At 40.0% G+C, this 22944-nt stretch overlaps 1 long non-coding RNA gene across 1 annotated transcript; it reads left to right on the top strand.

The window, feature by feature from the left end:
• The first annotated feature begins 612 nt into the window (after positions 1 to 612).
• LOC148046864 (uncharacterized) lies at positions 613 to 20442 on the top strand. The gene is made up of 3 exons (XR_015696511.1): positions 613 to 1424; positions 15938 to 15991; positions 20222 to 20442. It is a non-coding gene; the product is annotated as an uncharacterized LOC148046864 (long non-coding RNA).
• Positions 20443 to 22944: the final 2502 nt, after the last annotated feature.

The following is a 22944-nucleotide window of genomic DNA, read 5'->3' as shown; positions in this document are numbered from 1 at the left end:
TCCTGCACCTTAAAAATAATATGACCTCCCCGAAAATAAGGCCAAGCGCTTAGTTCAGGGGACAAAAAAAAAAAAAAACCTTGTCTTATTTTCAGGGAAACACGGTAGCTGCATTCTGAGAGTTCTTCCAACTCACTGCAGCTTTATGACTTAGTGTATATTTAGAAGGGACTAAGGAAGTCGGTGCTTCTTGTGGTTCCTCTTTCAGTTTCCCCTTTGTCATCCAGACAATTAGCCTCAAAAGTCAAGTTCAGTTGCTCCAAGAATAAATCACGTTGCAGATCTGTGGCTGAAAAACGAATAACAAACGGCTGCATTGCAACAAATCTTGATCATTGGACTAGTTTTTTTGATGTGGAAATTCCAGCTGGTGCACCATAATGCACACCTCATCCACACCCAACAGAGAGCAGTGTTACAATGTCTCAGGGGCTGACACAAAGAAGGAGTCAAAGCTATTCTCCAAAGCACCTGAAGGCAGGACAAGAAGCAACGGGTGGAAACTAGTCAAAGGAGAGAAGCTACCTGGAACTAAGGAGAAATTAGAACAATTCATCAGCGGAACAACTTGTCTTCAGAAGTTGAAAATGCTCCAACGTTGGAAGATTTTTAAAAAGAGGTTGGAAGAACCATTTGTTTGAAACCGTGTAGGGTTTCTTGCCTGAGTGGAAGGTTGGACGAGAAGACCTCCACGGTCCCTTCCAATTTTGTTATTCACATGCAAAAGATTGGATGTGGATCCATGTCAATCCATTCTGGAGCTCTTATTTCTTTTTTAACCTGACCTACTTTAAGCCATTTTTGGTGGTTTCGGTTACAGAACGTGGTTTTTTAGGGGAAGGATTTGCAGCACTAACTATGATTTGGGAAGCCCTGGAGTTTTTGACAAAGGATCCACCACTGTGGTTGCTATATGCCCTGTGATACAGTCTTTGACAAAATCTACAGTAATCCAAAATGACCTTTCCATGCAAACTGTGTGAAGCCAGCTGCTTGGACTTTCGGATGTGGTATCAAACATATCAATGTTTGCTTATTTTCAGATGGGATTGTCCAAAAGAAAACAAAACACGGATTTCTTTTAGCATCTTCTAATGGAACGCTTGTCACCTCTCAAGGACTAGCAACTTAAGTCCTTCATAACAGAAGAAGACTGTTCTTTAGAACATTGGTGGTTAATCGGACTGTGCGCTTTCAATGAATTCTCTGACCACAAAACGTTACTCTGGGGTTTTTTTTTATTCTTTTCTGCTGGTGTAATAAGCACGTGTGAGAGAAAGTTTCAAGTGGCAATAGGAGATACACATTAGTAATTTTGCAACCACGATTTCATCTTTAGAAAACTGAAGCCTCATTCGGTTTGAGTTCAACAATTGGTGAATTTATGGATGTATAGGTGGACATCACAAACTTTGGTGACTGAGGTAGGTAATACATTTAAATAAAGGACTAAAATTTTGTGGGAAACAACATAGATTTGTTACTTGTGGGTTTTTTTTTTAAAAAAAAATCTTTCCTTAGCCTACAGCTTTAGTATTCCCTGCCTTAATATTTACTGCACATGTTTTTATTCAACCTAGATAAAGCTGACCAGATGCTATATCTCTTGAGGCAGTATCGATTTCAGTCTTACTAATTCAGTATTTTCTTTCCAAGGTGTGTATTTAGGACTGCGATCCTGACTTCTAATACAGGAATTAGCATCTTTCTTTCTTTCTTTCTTTCTTTCTTTCTTTCTTTCTTTCTTTCTTTCTTTCTTCCTTCCTTCCTTCCTTCCTTCCTTTCTTCCTTTCTTCCTTTCCTTTCCCTTTCCCTTTCCTTTCTTTCTTTCTTTCTTATTTGTAATTTTCCCTTAACATTCATACATATTTTGTGGACTGTTTATTGACTGAGTCAACATATTTTTTTTCACAATGCTAGCATTAATAATACAATTAGATGTGGTAGAGGTTGTTGGAGGACGGAAAAAAGAAATAAGAACTTGAAAAAAGTAGTTTGTGTTATAGATGCAGTAGAAATTGGTGATCAAAGTCTAAGATAGGATATATAAATCAAGGAAAAATGGTATACTAGTAGAAGAATAACAAAGACTGTCTGATGTAAATAGTCAAACGTAGATTGATAAGTAAAAGAGAATGAAATAAGGGGATTAAAAGTGTAAAATTGAATAGAAATGTATTGAGAGGGAAATAATGTATGTATGTAAAGATGTACCTGCTATAAGAAGGAACTTGACGTTCCTACATGATGTGTAAATGTTGTGTATGTTTTTGTCAATGTGTTTACACACACACACACACACACACATATATGTGTGTGTGTGTGTGTTTGTTTGTGTGTATGTGTGTGTGTTGTATTTGTGCTGATAAATAAATAAAGGGAGACTAGAGTAGATCTATATCAAGCTATTTAGCTCTCATCAGCTAGCCATACCCTTACTGGGATTCGAATATATATATATATATATATATATATATATATATATATATATATATATATATATATATATATATATATATATATATATATATATATATATATATATATATATATATATATATATATATATATATATATATATATATATATATATATATATATATATATGTATGTTAATATTTTAGAAATTACTTGGTATTCCACCACAAATCCCAAATTCCAATTGTTTAAAAACACCAATAAAACCAATCATTAATCAAATTTAATCAATCCCGGGATTGTATCTCCAAATCCCCTAAAATTATAAGTTTTCAAATATATTTTTACACATTGTTAATAGTAATAATACGGTTAGGTTACCACGTCATAGGCTTCCATCTTCTAAACTTACTTTGCTTATGATTATAGTCAATTCCATTATCTATCTATATATGTTCTACAATTTATATTTTCTACTTCTTTTAATTTCGAATACATTCACTATATTGAGGTATTTTAGTTAGAAGAGGGAGTGAAACTATTCTCCAAAGCACCTGTGGGTAGGACAAGAAGCAATGGGTGGAAACTAATCCAGGAGAGAAGCAACTTAGACTGAGGAGAAATTTTCTGACAGTGAGAACAATTAATCAGTGGAACAGCTTGCCTCCAGAAGTTGTGAATGCCCCAACACTGAAAGTTTTAAAGAAGAGGTTGGATAGCCATTTGTCTGAAGTGGTGTAGGGTTTCCTGCCTAAGAAGGGGGTTGGACTAGAAGACCTCCAAGGTCTTCCAACTCTGTTTATTCTATTCTGTTCTGTTCTGTTCTGTTCTGTTCTGTTCTGTTCTGTTCTGTTCTCTTCTCTTCTCTTCTCTTCTATTCTATTCTATTCTATTCTATTCTATGTTTTACTATTTTTCCAATTTGTATTTTCTACTTCTTTTAATTTCTAATACATTCTCTATAGTGAGAGGAATTCTATCCATCATCTCTAAACTTTTTTTGAGACTTTTTTGAGACATCATTTCTTGATTTTTTGATCCCTCTTTTATATTTCTCTCTTGGAATCTTATTTCTCTTTCTACCATTTTTATATCCACTAAAATATTCTTTCAAGCTTACCCCTTGTCTCCTTTTGCTCTATCATTTGAGCACCCATCCACAGTCCTTTCATTATTTGGGGGAGATTTCCTATCCCCCCTTCTATTGTAAACTCTTAAAGCTTGTCAAATTTCCTGAAGACCATTTCTATATTTTCAGAGGAAGGTTTAAACACTTTAAAAGATGTAAATGTAAATTAAATGCAGCACACACAAATTAATCTATTTTTTTAAAAAATAAATAAACATTAAAACATTGGACACAGAACATCCTTTCTGGCTTTGTCATTTTCATACATATTTTAACATAACAGCAAATACAGTTCCTACTTGTCATACATTGCTAGTTTGATCTTATAAACATATCCCTTGTCCTCCTTTGTATATTTGTCTAAGTATTGTCCAGTTTCAATTCTGCAAATCCTCAGAATATTCTGTTACGACTCCTCCTCATTTCCACCCATTGATACATTTTGTTCCAAATTTCATAATATTCTGTCTCATCTTTATTTTTAAGCTCTAGTGTCAGTCTGTCCATTTCTGCCCAGACCAAAATTTCTTTTATTACTTCTTCTTTGGTGGGGGCATCTCTGTTTTGTTCATACAGAAATCTTGCTGCAGTTATAACATGCAGCATTAGATATATCAATCCTTTACTATATAAGGAGTGCAGAGAAGAGCAACAGAGATGATTAGGGGACTGGCAGCTAAAACATAGGAAGAACAGTTGCAGGAACTGGGTAGGTCTAGTTTAATGAAAAGAAGGCCCAGGGGAGACATGATAGAAGGCTGAAGGTTAGACAACAATCATACAAGAGATAGCTCTCCAAAGCACCTGAAGGCTAGGACAAGAAGCAATGGATGGAAACAATGGATTAGGCAAGAAAAACGAAATGCACAGGGACAGTATAGGTGGCACCTTGCTCAACAGTAGTAACTGTGAAAGGGATCTTGGAGTCCTTGTGGACAACCATTTAAATAGGAGCCAGCCGTGTGCAGCAGCTGCCAAAAAAGCCAACACAGTTCTAGGCTGCATCAATAGAGGGATAGAATCAAGACCACGTGAAGTGTTAAAACCACTTTATAATCCTTTGGGAAGGCCACACTTGGAATACGGCATCCAGTTTTGGTTGCCATGATGTAAAAAAAAAAGATGCGGAGACTCTTGAAAGAGTGCAGAGAAGAGCAACAAAGAGGATTAGGGGACTGGAGACTAAGACATATGAAGAGCATTTGCAGGAACTGGATATGTCTAGTTTAATGAAAAGAAGGACTAGGGGAGACATGACAGCAGTCTTCCAATATCTCAGGGGTTGCCACAAAGAAGAGGGAGTCGAACTCTTCTCCAAGGCACCTGAGGGCAGGACAAGAAGCAATGGGTGGAAACTAATCAAGGAGAGAAGCAACTTAGAACTGAAGAGAAATTTCCCAACAGTTAGAACAATTAATCAGTAGAACAACTTGCCTCCAGAAATTGTTTATGTTCCAATAAGTTTTTAAGAAGATGTTGAATAACGATTTGTCTGAAGTGGTGCAGGGTTTCCTGCCTAAGCAGAAATTGTAGGTGATTCATCACTGGAGGTTTTTAAGAAGAGACTGGACGATCACTTGCCAGAAATTGTATAGGATCTTCTGCTTGAGCAGGGGCTGGACTAGAAGACCTCCAAGGTCCCTTCCAACTCTGTTATTCTATTTCTATTTCTATTTCTATTTCTATTTCTATTCCTATTCCTATTCCTATTCCTATTCCTATTCCTATTCCTATTCCTATTCCTATTCCTATTCCTATTATTTCTATTTCTATTCCTATTCCTATTCCTATTCCTATTCCTATTCCTATTCCTATTCCTATTATTTCTATTATTTCTATTATTTCTATTATTTCTATTATTTCTATTATTTCTATTATTTCTATTATTTCTATTATTTCTATTATTTCTATTATTTCTATTATTTCTATTATTTCTATTATTTCTATTTCTATTTCTATTTCTATTTCTATTATTTCTATTTCTATTTCTATTTCTATTTCTATTTCTATTTCTATTTCTATTTCTATTTCTATTATTTCTATTTCTATTTCTATTTCTATTTCTATTTCTATTTCTATTTCTATTTCTTTCTATTTCTATTTCTATTTCTATTTCTATTTCTATTTCTATTTCTATTTCTATTTCTATTTCTAATTTCTATTTCTATTTCTATTTCTATTATTTATATTTATTCTATTTCTATTTCTATTCCTATTCTTAATGTTTTCCATTCCATTCTGTTCCATCCCATATTTTCTATTCTATTCTATTCTATTCTATTCTATTCTATTCTATTCTACTCTACTCTACTCTACCCTACCCTACCCTACCCTACCCTACCCTACCCTACCCTACCCTACTCTACTCCATTCCATTCCATTCTAAACCATGATGGAAACTAATCGAGGGCAGGACCGAGCTAGAACTGTGGAGAAATTTCCTGGCAGAGGGAACTGTTCATCAGTGGAACGACTTGCCTCCAGAAGTTGTGGGTGCTCCAACGCTGCAGGATTCTGTTCGTGTAACATTACAATGAATTGGTAGTACTCATAGTCTCTGCTTTTTATCTGAATCAGAACAGAGCTGGAAGGGACCTTGGAGGTCTTCTAGCCCAGCCCCCTGCTCAAGCAGGAGATCCTATACCATTTCAGAAAAGTGACTTTCGAAGAAGTTTGCTTCACGTGAAGATTGTGGGTTAGACACATCGAAAGCAACACACTTGGCAACGCAATTCCTTAGATTTCTAATGGTTTTTGTATAGGGTTGTTTCACCGTGAAGCCCCAGTTACACAGTAAGTGGTCCCTTGACAAAAACCTTTCTGCTTTAAAAACTATTGTAATTTTGGGGTGAATATCCTGATGTTCAGCATAGGCCCTCAATAGAGTAGAGTGGAGTGGAGTGGCGTGGAGTGGAATAGAATAGAATAGAATAGAATAACAGGGTGGCAAGGGACATTGGAGGTCTTCTAGTCCAGCCCCCTTCTCAAGCAGAAGATCCTATACCATTTCTGGCAAGTGACCATCCAGTCTCTCCAGTGATGAATCACCTACAATTTCTGAAGGCCAGCAGTTTCAACTGGTTAATTGTTCTAACTGATAAAAATGTTCTCCTTAATTCGAGGTTGCTTCTCTCCTTGATGAGTTTCCATCCGTTGCTTCTTGTTCTGCTTGTATCTCAGTAGCTGATATTTCTTCTTTAAATCTCTTTCTCTCTCTCTTTCTCTCTCTCTCTCTCCCCCTCTCTCATTCTTTCCCTCTTGTTCTCCCTTGTTCTCATTGACAAGAAATTTCTACTTGGTTCTAGGTTGCTTCTCTCCTTGATGAGTTTCCATCCATTGCTTCTTGTTCTGCTTGCATCTCAGTAGCTGATATTTCTTCTTCAAATCTCAATCTCTCTCTCTCTCTCTCTCTCTCTCTCTCTCTCTCCCTCTCTCATTCTTTCCCTCTTGTTCTCCCTTGTTCTCATTGACAAGAAATTTCTCCTTAGTTCTAGGTTGCTTCTCTCCTTGATGAGTTTCCATCCATTGCTTCTTGTCCTGCCCTCTGATGCTTTTTTCGGGGGGGGGGGAGTTGACCCCCTTGTCTCTGTGGCAGCCTCTCAAATACTGGAATACTTGCTATCACGTCCCTCCTAGTCCTTCTTTTCTCTAGAATAGCCAAACCCAGCAACCCAAGAGCCAAGGTGGCGCAGTGGTTAAATGCAGCACTGCAGGCTACTGCTAGATCAGCAGGTCAGCGGTTCAAATCTCACCGGCTCAGGGTTGACTCAGCCTTCCATCCTTCCGAGGTGGGTAAAATGAGGACCCAGATTGTTGGGGGCAATATGCTGACTCTCTGTAAACCGCTTAGAGAGGCCTGAAAGGCCTATGAAGCGGTATATAAGTCTAACTGCTATTGCTATAACTGTTCTTCATATGTTTTAATCTCTAGGCCTTTAATCATCTTAGTTGCTCTTCTTTGCACTTTTTCCAAAGTCTCCACATCTTCTTTTTGTGAGCAAAGCTGGATGCCGTGTTACAGATGTCGCTTTACCAAGGCTTTATAAAACAATTAGTGGGCTCCCATCAATCTTGCAAATGTCTGCTCTGATTACTGATTTTTTTAAAAAAATAAATAATCTGATGAACATAGCAATTTCATACATTAACGTTGGAATGAAATGACCCTCAATTATTTGGAGTAGGTGATATCCTTCACCACGCTCCCCTCATTCCTTGTATAAAAGGTTGGAGCCAGACTAAGTTAAAATATGTTTTGGTCCTATCAAAGTCAACGTTTAGAACTAAGCCACTGTTACATTCTTAGGGCACCTTATGCTGAAAACATCAGCATGGAAAGCAGGAGACCATGAGTTCAAGTCCTGGCTTAGTCCTGAAAGCCAATTGTGAAGATTGTGAGTTATACACAGCGAAAGCAAGGAGCATGGCAATAGGATTCCTTAGATTTCTAATGGTTTTTGTATAGGGTTGTTTCACAATGGCGGTCCTGTTGCGCAGTAAGTGGTGTCTTGACAAAAACCTTCCCTCTTTAGATACGATTGTAATTTTGGGGTGAATATCCTGATATTCAGGATCTGCATTGGATAAGATAAGATAGGATAGGATAGTGTTCTGACCCCCCTCTTCCCACACCAACACACTCCGAGTCAAAGATACTTTCCGAAATTTATTAACAGACAGACAGGTCCTTGGCAGCAAGCTGGCACAGATAAGCCGTGGCAGCAATCCAACACAGATAAGTCGTGGCAGCAATCCAGCCTGCCAAGCTCACAATTCCTAGTTTCTGCATTGACTTCTGCAAGAGAGGTGTGTGCACAAGCAGTCTTTTTATAGTCTGGAGAGGAGCCTAATGACCACCAGCTGAGTGCAATTACCTCCTGTACTTGCGCAACTGTTCCTGACGCCTATTAGCTCTTCGGTGCCGGGCATCCAGGAACAACTCACTGCTGGCTTCTGGATCACTCTCCCTTGTCTCCTCCCCACTGGTCCAAGGCTCAGGCGCCTCCTGGTGGCCAACCAGTCTCTCTCTGCCCTGCTTGGAGTCGGAACTCTGTCCAGGGTCCTCCACATCCTCCAGAGCCGACTCATCTGGCCTGTTGCTGTCGGAGTCTGGTGGCAGCTCCAACGGCTCCTGCTGGGCCACAACAGGAGAGACTGATGGGATGGAATGGAACAGAAAGGATTAGGAACAGAATGGAATAGGAATAGAAAGGAATAGGGATAGAAAGGAATAGGATTAGAGAGGAATAGGAATAGAAAGGAATAGGAATAGAATAATAAAGTTGCAAAGGACTTTGGAGGTCTTTGAAGAGCCAAGGTGGCGCAGTGGTTAAAAGCAGCACTGCAGGCTACTGCTAGATCAGCAGGTCAGCGGTTCAAATCTCACCGGCTCAGGGTTGACTCAGCCTTCCATCCTTCCGAGGTGGGTAAAATGAGGACCCAGATTGTTGGGGGCAATATGCTGACTCTCTGTAAACCGCTTAGAGAGGCCTGAAAGGCCTATGAAGCGGTATATAAGTCTACTGCTATTGCTATTGCTATTGCTTCTAATCCAACCCCCTGCACTCTTCTCATTGTAATGCCAAAAGCAGAAGCAAGTAGTAACTCCGAACTTTGCATTTTTCTTTGCAAACTTTCCCCGAAGCTGTGATGTGGGATAACCAACCACCATTTTCTTGCAATATTTTCAAAAGATCATCCCAAAACCCATGGGTCTTAATGTTCAATAGCCCCTTCACCTTTTTTTTCTGCAGGCCTTTTCACTATGCTGTAGAATTCCATTAAAAGTCTTTGCCAGATTTAGAAGAGAACAGGGTAGGAATTCACCTTGGTTTATCTTTTATCTTCAGAAAAAGCATGCAGAATAGAATAAACAGATCTGGAAGGGACCTTGGAGGTCTTCTAGTCCAACCCTCTGCTCCGGGAGGAAACCCTACACCACTTTGATTATTTCCTTAAAATGCTTGAAGTCTCTTCTCCAAAGAGGCCATGTCCCCTTTTAAAATATGGCATGACCACGGAGATGTGGGTATAAACAGGGTGTCAGGTCTGCAATTATATTCCTTTTAGAATTTTGGCCTGCCACACTTTCTCTTATTTCATTATGCTGTTTCAATAGTATAGTTGATGGGAGGGGGGAATAGACAGGAGTAGGATTGTGGAATGTGTTGTTGTCATTCTTTTCTAGAAGACCATCTTTGTCTCTGCACCTTTGCACCTGACCGGAAGCAGCTGGGTGGAGACGCCAGCGTGGAAGAAGAAAATTGGACCATGTGATGGATTTGTGGGTGTGGGGACAAGATCATGAACTTTTAACTGGGTGGAATCCCAGGAAGCTCTTGAGAATTGGGATTACACAGATGTGCTAAGATGTCTAATTTATTAAATTGGAACTTTAAGGATCGTTTTGCCTTGGACTCTGATTTAATTCCACATGATACTTGGAACGCTGACACAGGGAACGTTCTACCACATCTGGTGGACCTGCCCCAAGGTGAGAAAATATTGGCATAAGATAAGAAAGTGGCTGGAACAGTTAACTGAACACAGGATAGAGTTGAGGCTGGAATTGTTTCTCCTGGGTATTTTTTATGGAAAAATTGAGAAAAAAATTACAATAACATTATATATATTAACCACGAGTAGAATCATCTTAGCACAGAACTGGAAACAAACAGATACTCCCCCAGACCCAATGAAAAAAAGAAAAATTTATGATTGTGCAGAAATGGATAGACTGTCTATGGAAATGAAGGAGAGGGAAGAAACCGATACTATCAAATTTGGAATATATGGTACTCCTGGCTTCAGAGTAAACGTAAAACTTAAGGTAAGAGATGTAAAAATATAATATATAGAATGCAAAATTTATAAGAAATAGATGATATCAATGTTTCAGTGGATGTTATTATAATTTAAATAAGGATATAATTTAGGATAGTTTTATTGAGTTAGAATTTTTGTAAATAGGATTGTTACGAAAGATATTGATAGCGAAATGGAAAAGCTATAGGTATAAATTTGTGTTTTGTGTTTTTAAATGTTGGGAAATTTAATAAATACTATTTTAAAATCCAAAACTAACTAAATAACTAAAGTACGCCATGACCCTCGGTATGTCACTCAAAACACTTCAAACCGATAGATGTTGTGCTAGTTGAACAATAGCTGTGACTTTTACCACCAGATTGAAGTGTGTGTGTTTTAAGAGCATGCTGGGAAAAGAAAGATGTCAACCTTACTTTTCCATAGAGACTTTGTGCAGGGATGGTAGACGGGCTACCTTGATTGAGTTAAGCTTGAAAATAGGTGGCTGTTTGCATTGTTATTTTTGTCTTTGATTCTTAGTCTTGATTCTCAGGAAGCTGGCAGCATTTGTGACTTAATGGATGGCTCAGAGAATTTACTCAGCCAGGAGTTTACTTAATGGATTGTATCACTGTGCTATCCTGTCACACAGTGATTTATGCCTTGACAAGAACTGATCAAATCTCTGTTCCTGGAATCAAGATTTGCACAGCTAGGACTGGAAGAGGTTGCAATAGATATGAATGTAGTCTTAATCTCAATCTATCAGAATAGAGCTGGAAGGGGCCTTGGAGGTCTTCTAGTCCAACCCCTGTTCAAGTAAGAAACATTTCCGACTAGTGGCTGTCCAGTCTTCTTCTTAAAAACCTCCAGTGATGAAGCATTCACAACTTCTGGAGGCAAGCTGTTCCACTGGTTAATTGTTCTCACTGTTAGGAAGTTTCTCCTGAATTTTAGGTCAGTTCTGATTAGTTTCCATCCATTGTTTCTTGTCCTGCCCTCTGGTGCTTTGGAGATGTTTTGATCTAGGCTTCCTGATATAGTAAAAAGCACACACTTAGTCCAGTGGTGGAATTCATTTTTTTTTACTACCGGTTCTGTGGGCGTGGCTTGGTGGGCATGACACGGGAAGGATACTGCAAAATTTCCATTCCCACCCCACTCTGGGGACAGCCAGAGGTGATATTTACCAGTTCTCTGAACTACTCAAAATTTCTGTTACAGAATCTGTCAGAACCTGCTGAATTTCACCTCTGGCTCAGTCCCAAAAATCCTCTTTTTATTTCAAAAGGTGTGAATTATATTCATTCACAGCCTGTAATGAGTCACAAATTAGTTTGTAAAGAGTCCGACAGTCGGCTGCCACAGTCCTTCAGGATAAAACTGATAAGCACCCACCTTTATCTTCCTTGAAACGCTGCCAGAGACCTAATTGGCGATTAGCTTGCAAGGCCACACGGAGCAAAGAGTCAAAAAGGAGCACCAGAATTTAAACCGACCAGCATGAACAAAGCTGCTTTCTGCAAAGACTCACGTGCCTTTGCTTCTCCTTTATATCCTATGGGTGGGGCCAATCACCTGCAAGCATTACTCCTGAGTTGTCCCTTTTGTCTTAACTGTTCTGTCTTCTGGCAGCCCTGCGCATGCGCACACTGGGAACAGGCTCCCCCTGTTCCTCTGCCTCGCTGATGTCTGACTCCGGAGGCAGCACGTAACTCCCAGATTGCCCTGTCCCCCTCTCTGCCTCTGATGCAGAGCCCTCATCTGAGCCTTCTCCAGACTCCAGGACTGGACCATGTTCCTCCCCAACCTCCTCACTGTTGGATTCTACTGCCAGTTCCACAGGCCGTCAGTTGACTACAACAGAACAGGTTCACCCCCTATTTCCAAAGCACCTGAAGTAAAACATTTCCACCCATCTCAATATTTATAACCATGACTGTGGATTGTTAAACTGTTTTGGGCAAAACAAAAAGACCACTTATACTTGCAATTAAAGATCTTCAAGATGTAAAAGGCCATTTTTGCATATTTTTACTGCCTATCTTTTAAAATATGTTTGTCAGCGTTCCAAATACCATGCAGAATTAAATGAGAGTCGAAGGCAAAACTATGCTTAAAGTTCCAATTTAATAAGACAGGCATGTTGGCATCGTGCTGTGGGATTCGAACTCTGGAAGTTACATCAGAATCCCACCCAGTTAAAAGTTCATGATCTTGTCCCCACACCCACAGTCCATCACATGGTCCAATCTTATTCTTCCACCCTGGCGTCTACACCTAACTGCTTCCGGTCAGGTGTGAAAGTGCGGAGACAAAGGATGACCTTGGCTTCTAGTAAAGAATGAAAAACAATACATTCCACAATCCTACTCCTTCTATTCCCCCCCCCCCCATCGACTAAAAGAAACAGCACAATGAAATAAGAGAAAGTGTGGCAGGCCAAAATTCTAAAAGGAATATAAATGCAGGCCTGAAAATGTTATTTTTGGAATGTATGTTTCAAAAGACTTGCAAAAAAATGTCCACGGATCAGTTTTCTTATTTTCTCTATATTGTGATGCTTCAGATATGTCATGGACATTTCCCCTTTCAGCTAGTACTTGTTCTGACCTGACAAAAGATTTTGTACGGGTGTTAATCACTGTGTTACCACTACCCCATCCACAGTGATACAGCCTCATACAAATTTCAGGAGCCAATGCTGAACAACTGAGCAGAGAAGGAAACATCATTCTGAGAACATTTCCACGGTTATTCTGAGCAAGGACTAGATTGAGAGGATAGTAGTTTGCTTTAGATCCAATTGATATTTAACGAATGTGTAGCATCCTGCAACTTTGTCCTTCAATACCTAATCAGTAGATATCATAATGAAAGGACATTAAAGTTATAAAGGGGAAGAGTCCTTTCAGACAAGCTGAATTCCTGGTGACTTCATATCTCATGTTTACGTTTTCTTGCCAATAATATGGAAGCTATTTACCGTTTCCACAGCCCTAACTTTTAGCTGAGGTCTGCAAGTTGTTTAACTGCACAACTCTCCATTGCCAACTTGCCACAGCCAACTCACTGCACTCAACTCCCAGTGGCCAACTCTCCATGGCCAACTCCGCAGGCAACTCATCATGGACAGATTGCCACAGCCAACTCATTGACCTCAACTCTCTGCAGCCACCTCTCTGTGTCACAAATTACCAACTCATGGTGGGACCAACTCATCACAGGACAAAAAGTACACTAATATTAAAGACATGGTGGCAAAGAATCATGAGAGAAAGGATGCAAAAGGAAGGATAAAATAAAATATGAATGAGAAAAATTAAAATATATATTTAAAATTATGTTAAGTAATTAAAGTGAATTGTGGAATTGTCCTGGGGTGAGCGGTCCCATGGCAAATTGACCGTGGTAAGTTCTCCCACTGTGGCATTTGATAGACTCCTTGGACATGAAAGAAAATTGGTGTTCATTGATTCTCCCTCTCTCCCTCCCTCCCTCCCTTTCTCTCTCTCCCACTCAGTTTTCTGGTCAGTTTTTCCTTGCTTTTTAAATTATCTTAAATAATTAAATCAAATTGTTGGTTTGTCCCATGGTGAGCTGCCCAATGGTGAATTGGCCATAGCAAGTTGGCCTTGTTGAATTGGCCAAACTCAGTTGTCCTATTCTGGCATGTGATAGAGTCCTTGGGCATGGAAGGAAATTGGTGTTCATTGATTTTCTCCTCTCTCTCTCTCTCTCTCTCTCTCTCTCTCTCTCTCTCTCTCTCTCTCTCTCTCTCTCTCTCTCTCTCTCTCTCCCTCCCTCCCTCCCTCCCCCCCTCTCTCTCTCTCTCTCTCTCTCTCTCCCCAACTCAGTTTTCTGGTCAGTTTTTCCTTGCTTTTTAAATTATCTTAAATAATTAAATCAACTTATTAGATTGTCCCATGGTGAGCTGTCCAATGGTGAATTGTCCATAGCAAGTTGGCCTTGTTGAGTTGGGACTTGTTGAGTTGGCCGCAGTCAGTTGTCCTATTCTGGCATTTGATAGAGTCCTTGGGCATGGAAGAAAATTGGTGTTCACTGATTCTCTCCTTTCTCGCTGTCCCCAACTCACTTTTCTGGCCAGTTTTTCCTACAGGTTCTTCTTTGTAGACTTGTTCTTGGAGTCGTCATTTCTTTCTTGTTATTATCCTTTCCTTTAGTACCCTTTGGAAACACATTTGACAACTGTTTGAGGGGAGCGGAGTCAACTCTCTGTGGCCAACTTGCCACCACCAACTATTTGTGGTCAATCCATTCCCTGGCCAAGTCTCTGTGGTCAACTCACCATGGCCAATTTGCTACAGCGAACTCTCTGTAGAGAACTCAACATGGCCAACTCATCATGGGACAAAAGTTACACTGATGTCAAATAAATGGTGGAAAAGAATCATTAAAGAAAGGAATGCAAAAGGAAGGGATGAAATTAAATGTGAATGATAAAAATAAAAATACTTTAAAAATTACCTTAAATAATTAAATTGAATTCTTGAATTGTCCCATGGCAATTCAACAATTGCCATGAGCTGCCCCATGGCAATAGCAATAGATATATAGCAATAGCAGTTAGACTTATATACTGCTTCATAGGGCTTTCAGCCCTCTCTAAGCGGTTTACAGAGTCAGCATATTGCCCCCAACAACAATCTGGGTCCTCATTTTACCCACCTCGGAAGGATGGAAGGCTGAGTCAACCTTGAGCCAGTGAGATTTGAACAGCCAAACTGCAGAACTGCAGTCAGCTGAAGTAGCCTGTAGTGCTGCATTTAACCACTGCGCCACCTGGCAAGTTGGCCAGGGTGAGTTGTCCTATTCTGGCATTTGATAGAGTCTTTGGGCATGGAACAATGTTGATGTTAATTGAGTCTCTCTCTCTCTCTCTCCCTCCCTCCCTCTCCCTTCCTCTGTCCTTCTCTGTCTCTCTCCCTCTCCCATTCCCTCCTGCTGCTGGGGAAGACATGGAAGTGTGGAGCTCTGATTGGGGGGGGGGGCTGGCCGACTTCCTCCAATTGAAACCAGGCTTTCTCCTGATAATCCACCTTCTGCCATTGTTGCCTGATCCCCCCCCCCCAGCACCCCAAATATTGGAGGAGTGCTCAGAGAGCCCAAGATTCAGGAAACCCGGAAATCTTGATAGATTTTTAAAAGTCAGTTTAGGCTCTCTGTGAAGTTCCCAAGAGATGACCTAATTAATTTATGAGCCTCGAGACAAAGTTAAAAAAAAACATTCATTTATTAGGATCAACACTTTGGCTTGATCTTCTGTGGAGCCTAAACTGGCTTTTGCTTAATTGCGTTTGAACTTTACTCCTCTATCTCCTCCCTTCTGTCATATGTCATACATCATATTCACGAACTAGGTTGTAGAAATATGAGATCCGACTTTGGCTGAAGGTATGTATGGAATCCTCCCTCGAATGCCAACCTGATAATAGTCATGGCAACACTTCACAAGTTGACACCATCATGAACACCATTCATCCCTTCTGACCTGGAAAAATGCTCAATAAAAGCAGGAATTCCACTAAGGTGTTCATCTCTGTTCTTCTTTTTTCTTTGCAGAACTGATGGGCTGCCCATGAAGACTGATCCTTAAGAGAAAATGTGTCAACTCTGGTGATTTATATAACGAACACGTTATCCAACACACTGTTTAAGGAGGAAAGGAGTAGAGTAGAATAGAATAGAACAGAATATAGAATAGAATAGAATTCAGAATAGAATAGAATTCAGAATGGAATGGAATGGAGCAGAGTAGAGTAAAGTAGACTAGACTAGACTAGAATGTAGAATAGAATGTAGAATAGAATAGAATTCAGAATGGAATGGAATGGAGTAGAGTAGAGTAGAGTAGAGTAGAGTAGAGTAGAGTAGAGTAGAGTAAAGTAAAGTAAAGTAGACTAGAATAGAATAGAATGTAGAATAGAATAGAATTCAGAATGGAATGGAGTAGAGTAGAACAGAATAGAATGTAGAATAGAATTCAGAATAGAATAGAATAGAATAAAATTCAGAATAGAATGGAGTAGAGTAGAGTAAAGTAGAATAGAATAGAATGTAGAATAGAATATAGAATAGAATAGAATTCAGAATAGAATAGAATTCAGAATAGAATAGAATTCAGAATTGAATGGAGTAGAGTAGAGTAGAGTAGAATAGAATAGAATAGAATGTAGAATAGAATTCAGAATAGAATAACGGATTTGGAAGGGACATGGATGGTCTGGTCCAACCAATTTTCTAGTCAGGTTTTTTCATGCCAGTTTTGTTTCGCAGACTTATCATTGGGTCACCCTTTCTTTCTTGTTTTTTTTTATTGTTTTTTTTATTATTTTTTTTAAATTATTTTTATTTTTTATTACACAGACAACAATGGGAAAGGGAGAGGATGGGAGAAAAAGAAAAAGGAAAGGAAAAAGGGGGGGGGGAGGGAAACCCATCTTCACATATAATATGTCGTTTAATCACAGGTGCATCCCTACTAAGTTTATACATCCCGTATCTCTCTGTTGTATATTTGATAAGCACCACAATAAGCTAGGGTTTAAGAAACAAAAAACAACAAAATAAAACAAGGGAGAGAGAGAAGAAAAAAAAAGGAAAAAAGGGGTAGGGGGAGGAGGGGGAGGCCAAAAAGGGCAAAAAAAGAAGTCCAAAAAGGAATGGAAAGGAAAAGAGGGAAAAAAAACAAAAAAAACCCCAAAAAAACCAAAAAAAACCAAAAAAAAAAAACCCATCATCACATGCAACATGTCGTTTGATTACGGTTGTTTTAACATCTACATCTTCAAATAATGTTTACCATCTCAGATGTTTCCTCTAATGTAACTAAAGGTCTCATTTTCCTTCTACAATATATATTCAGTTAACATTAGCATTGTTTCCCCCCAGAGAATATACTTCTATTCATTGTTAATCTTGCATTTCATACCTTCAAACAGAGATCTTATTCCTTCATTGTTCAACAAGGCATCGCTGCCTATATATACCAGTTTTCATTTGTTCCCCTATTAGAATTGCCTTATCAGCAGCGAAATATCATTATAGTAAGTTCTTAACCTTATACATTATATCACCAGACCTTATATTAGTACTTCCTTATATCGTTGTTGAATTATTTCACAGCATAATTATATCATCATTTACTTTCTCCAATTAAGACATAAGTGTATCATTTTTCATTTCCAAGATTTTGTTTTTTTTCCTTTAGCCATTGATAAAACAAGTCCCATATCTTATAAAATTGTTCATCCTCTTGCTCTCTAATTTCAAATGTCAATTTACTCATTTCGGCACAGTCCATTATTTTCCGAATGATTTCTTCCTCTTTTGGTATTGTTTCATTTTTCCAGTTTTTTGCAAATACAATTCTGGCTGCTGTTACAACATTTACAATCAAATATTTTAAGTCTTTGTTGTAGATTTCTGGTAAGATTCCCAATAAAAAGACCTCTGGTTTAAAGTCTATTTGTTTGTGTATCATTTTCTCCAACCACATGTGGATTTTAGTCCAGTATCTTTTGGCTTCAGTGCAAGTCCACCACATGTGGTAGTATGAGCCAGGTATCTGGTGACATTTCCAACACTTTTCTGATTTATTCTTGAACATTCTTGCGATTCTGGTCGGGGGTAGGTCTCTATATGCAGTAGACATTGTCATTTTGTAATTTTGAGACCACAATTTCTGCCAATTCTCTAAATCAATCCCATACTTAAAATTTTCCCCCCAAGCAATCATAGTTTCTTTAACTTGTTCTTCATGCAATTTAAACTCCAATAAATATCCATATAGTTTTTTAATTACTTTTTCATCAGTACCTGTTAGAATTTTGTCTAGCTCAGTTATTTTATTATAGAGACCTTTAGTTTTTCTATCTTCATTATATCTAGATTGTATCTGTACATATGAATACCAGTTCATTTCCATCCCTTCTTGCTTCAACTCTTGACTAGATTTGAGCTCCTTTCTTTCTTGTTATTATCCTCTCCTTTAGTACCCTTTGGAAAACATATTTGAAAACTGTTGGAGGGAAGCGGAGTAGAACTGCTTTACAACGAACGAGAACTTTTGCAGATGCCTGACTTTGTGTGGTTTTGTGATGGATGCTCTGCAGCTTTCTCTCATCGTGCTCTGTGCCTGGCACAGAAATATACTCCAATATCTGCGGTTGTGAAAGATCTCAACTCGAGATAGAATTCCTTTTTGGACGTGTCTCTGGTGATAACAATCCGATTGTTAAAACGTGAACTGTAGTAGGCTTCCCCTCCTTCCTGAACGCTCTTAATTCCTCCCAGCCATTCAAGACCTTTTCCTGGACATTTTCGGTTCCAACCCCAGAACCAACCACCGACGTCGACTCCAGAGACAGCACAGGTCAATTTGACCGATTCTCCCGGTCCCTGCGTTTCGGACAGCTGCACGTTGGGGAAAACGCCTGGTGGAATCAAAGAAAGTTTGGAATCACAAATTTGGCTCCTGCGATAAGAAACCCTGGAAGTTCTTAAGCGATCTTCCTACAGATCTTTCTTTCTTTCTTTCTTTCTTTCTTTCTTTCTTTCTTTCTTTCTTTCTTTCTTTCTTTTAAAATAAGTTGATATTTTTATTCCCTTACATATAGTTACAGGTATACCTTCACGCTGTTATTATTCTCATTTATCTTTATCACTTTTTACGTATTTGTTTTTACATGTGAAAGATTAAAATATACATTCTGGGTTGCTTACCATCCTGTACACCTATTTTGTATTATCACCACTCTATTTTTTTTCCTTTTCTTTTCACCCTCCCTCTCTTTTCTTTCTTCCTCCTCTCCTTACCCTTTCCTTCTCCCCCTACTCCTCTCTTCCTCATCCCCCTCCTGCCCTCTCTCCTTCTTTTTCTATCCCTTCCCTCCTTCCCCCCTTTTCTCTTTCCTCCTTCTCTCCCCTTTCCTCTCTTCTCCTCCCCTCCTCTCTTCCTCATCCCCCTCCTGCCCTCTCTCTTTCTCTTTCTATCGCCTTCCCTTTTTCCTCTCCTTTCCTCTTTCCTCCTCTCCCCTTTCCTCTCTTCTCCTCCCCTCCTCTCTTCCTCTTCCCCCTCCTGCCCTCTCTCTTTCTCTTTCTGTCCCTTCCCTTTTTCCTCTCCTTTCCTCTTTCCTTCTCTCCCCTTTCCTCTCTTCTCCTCCACTCCTCTCTTCCTCTTCCCCCTCCTGCCCTCTCTCTTTCTCTTTCTGTCCCTTCCCTTTTACCTCTCCTTTCCTCTTTCTTCCTTCTTTCCCCTTTCTTCTCTTCTCCTCTCCTCCTCTCTTCCTCTGTCCTTTTCTATTATTGTGGTTATCTCTTTTCATTTCTGAACTGGTGTATTTTTGCAGTGGTATTCCCACAAACCCTGTTATAATTTTCTGCTTATTCTTTCCTGTTCCCTTTTCTTCATTCTCATATCCTAGCTCTATCTATCAATCTATCAATCTATCAATCTATCAATCAATCTACCAATCTACCAATCTACCAATCTACCAATCTACCAATCTACCAATCTACCAATCTACCAATCTATCAATCTATCAATCTATCAATCTATCAATCTATCAATCTATCAACCTATTTCTTGAACATATACTTATATATTGGTACTTTCTTTTCTATTCTCTCCCTCTTTCCTTGCTTTTCCATTTAATAGTGTCTTGTCTGAGTTCTGTATCTCTCTCATTTTTCTTTTCTAGATTCTTTTCTCTAACCAATCATAAAATCTTCCCCATGTCTTGAAGTACACTGATTCCTCTTTATCCTTTATTCTCAAAGTTAATCTGTTCATCTCTGCACAATCCATTTCTTTTTAATTCTCTCTTCTTCTGTTGTTCTTTCTAGGTCCTGAACAGTTGAGGAAAACAGAAATGGATGGATCTGGGCCAGATGCAATTTCTTCTCACAATCCCCAATGCTCAACAATTCTCAATTCTAGGAGAAATTCCCTAACGGTGAGAGCAATCAATAAAGGAAAATTCATAAACATATAAGACAGTTCATCTTTGCTTCCATGCCATCATGAATTCCGTTCATCCCTTCTCACCTGGAAAAATACTCAATAAAAGCAGGAATTCCGCCAAGATGTTCATCTCCGTTCTTCCTGCTTCTTTCATTTCTCTCTTCCCCCTTTTTTTCTTTTTTTCTTTTCTTGTTTGCAGAACTGATGGGCTGCCCATGAAGGCTCTTCCTTAAGAGGAAATGTTTCATCTCTGGTGATTTACATAAAGAACAGGTTGCCCAACACACTATTTAAGGAGGAAAGGAAGCCGGGAACAATCTCTACAAAATGTTGGAACTGCAAGATGTGTGTCTTTGTGCATGCGTGTTTGTGTGTGTAAAATTTTCTAAAGAAGAAGGGGAACAAGCAAAAGGAGAACAAAAATTGGTGTAGAACTATAATATCCATCAAGTTCCAAGAAATGCACCCATCACAAATTGTTCAGTTTCCTCAAAGAATCAATTTATTTAGATACACCATTTTAGCACTAACTGGTAGAAAGCCAGTACTAAAGTTCCCAGGCTATACACCCCACTATGAATAAGATTTTCACATTTGTGCAAAACAATATGTGACATTGTCCAACTGGACAAAGAAAGCTGGTTGCTTGGCAACTTCACTCATCCTTCTCTGACCATTCAGCTGTTGGAATGTAGCTGACTCATTGGCTAACAATTGGTGTGGCCCGCCAGTGCCCAGTGGAGCTGGCAGCAGATTTTGACAGTGAGGAGGTTGAGGAGGAAGATGGACCAGTCCTGGAGTCTGGGGAAGGCTCTGATGAGGGCTCTGCGTCGGAGGAAGAAATGGGGTCAGGGCCATCTGACAGTTATCAGCTGCCTTCAGAGTCGGACATCAGTGAGGCAGAAGAACAGCTGGAGCCTGTTCCCAGTGTGTGCCTGCGCAGAGCTGCCAGGAGAAGGGTACATCTAAGGAACAAGGGCAGAGTCAGGAGTAAAGGCACAGGTTGACGGTGAATGGCCCCTCCCATAGGAAATAAAAGAGGATATTTACTACATACAAGAAATCCTTTACTTATGAACACCATGAAGCCCAAAATTTCCTAAGCACGTCAGTCATTAAATCAATTTCCCCCATTTTATGACCTTTCTTGCCCTAGTCATTAAGTGAATCACTGCAGTCGTTAAGTTAGTGACACAGTTGTGGAGTGAATCTGTCTTCCCTGATGAGTTTACTTGTCTGAAAGTCGCAAAGGCGGATAACATGACGCACGGCAACTGTCTTGAGTACAAGCCAGTTTCCAAGCATCTGAATTTGGATCACATCACATTGCCCTGGTGCAAAGTGTGAAAAATAGCCATGAGCAGAAGTGGTATTCTACCGGTTTGGACCGATTCACCTGAACAGGTAGCGGAAATCGCAGGTGGCCCCCCATCCCCCTCCCCATCTCCATGGCATCCCATTTGGGCCCTTTTTTTCACCAAAAGCGCATGCGTGGAAGGCTGAGTGCACCCGGGTGCGCTCATATTTGCACACTGCAAATAGGGAAGGTAAGTGAATAGTACCCCTGGTCATGAGTCATTCTTGTAACTTAAAATGGACACTAAGTGAATGGTGATAAGTCGAGGACCACCTTTACAATTAAATGTTCCTTCTGCTTCAAGGCCTTTCCAACATTTATTCCTGTTAGAAGATGTTTGCAATGAGAAAAAAGAAGACACATATCTGTTCTGACCCACCCCCCTCCGTATGGTGAGGCACGCCAACACAAGATTACTGCTAGACAATTTATTCACAGTAAATTAACACACCGACAAGACTTTGGCAGCAACCCAGACTTCCACAGATAAGAAATACACACGAGAGCTTCTCCAGCTTTAGTATATTAGTTGTGTCCTGCAAACAGCCTCCTCCCAAAGTCTCTTCTTATATACTCTCTTGGGAGGAGCCTAATCACAACCACCTGGTCCCAATTATCTTCTGTATCTCCGTAGTTGCTGTCAGCGCTTATCTGCCCGCCTTTGCCTGGCATCTGGGACTAACTACCTTAGCTCCTCCCCACAGCTCCAGGGCCTGACGTCAGGGACAAACTCCCTTTGGCTCTCACCACTGCTCCATGCCTCAGGCGCCTCCTGGTGGCCAACCAGCCTCTCTGGTCCATGCTCGGAGTCTGAACCCTGTCCAGGGTCCTCCACATCTTCCAGAGCCAACTCATAGGGCCCCTCGCTATCGGAGTCTGTTTGCAGCTTCAACGGCTCCTGCTGGGCCACAACACGTATCTTATGCATAAAATTTAATCCGGCTATTATCAGTAGCTGGTTTCAGATTAGACATATACCTTATAGAGCAAAGGAAGGCATACAATGTATGTATAGAAAAACATGAGGAGGAGACAGGGGTGGGTTTCTCGCCCCGTTCCAACCGGTTCGGTTGGAATGAGGCCGGCGGCGTCCTCGCGTGCGGCGCACGCATGTGTACTAGCGTCTGTGCGATGCTCCAGCTGCTCCTGGAGGATCGCGCAGGCGCTGTATGCATCCTGCGCATGGGTGGAAGCGCAGAATTCGGCAAAATCGGGTAAGGAGCGGGCGCGGGGGGGGGGGCTTTGCTG

This window comes from Thamnophis sirtalis, unplaced genomic scaffold, assembly GCF_051295495.1.
Source record: "Thamnophis sirtalis isolate CommonGarterSnake01/CBP01778 unplaced genomic scaffold, rThaSir2_p1.2 scaffold_4, whole genome shotgun sequence".
Classification (NCBI taxonomy): domain Eukaryota; kingdom Metazoa; phylum Chordata; class Lepidosauria; order Squamata; family Natricidae; genus Thamnophis; species Thamnophis sirtalis.
Note: the sequence above shows the minus strand (reverse complement) of the source record. Positions and strands in the feature narration are given on the sequence as shown.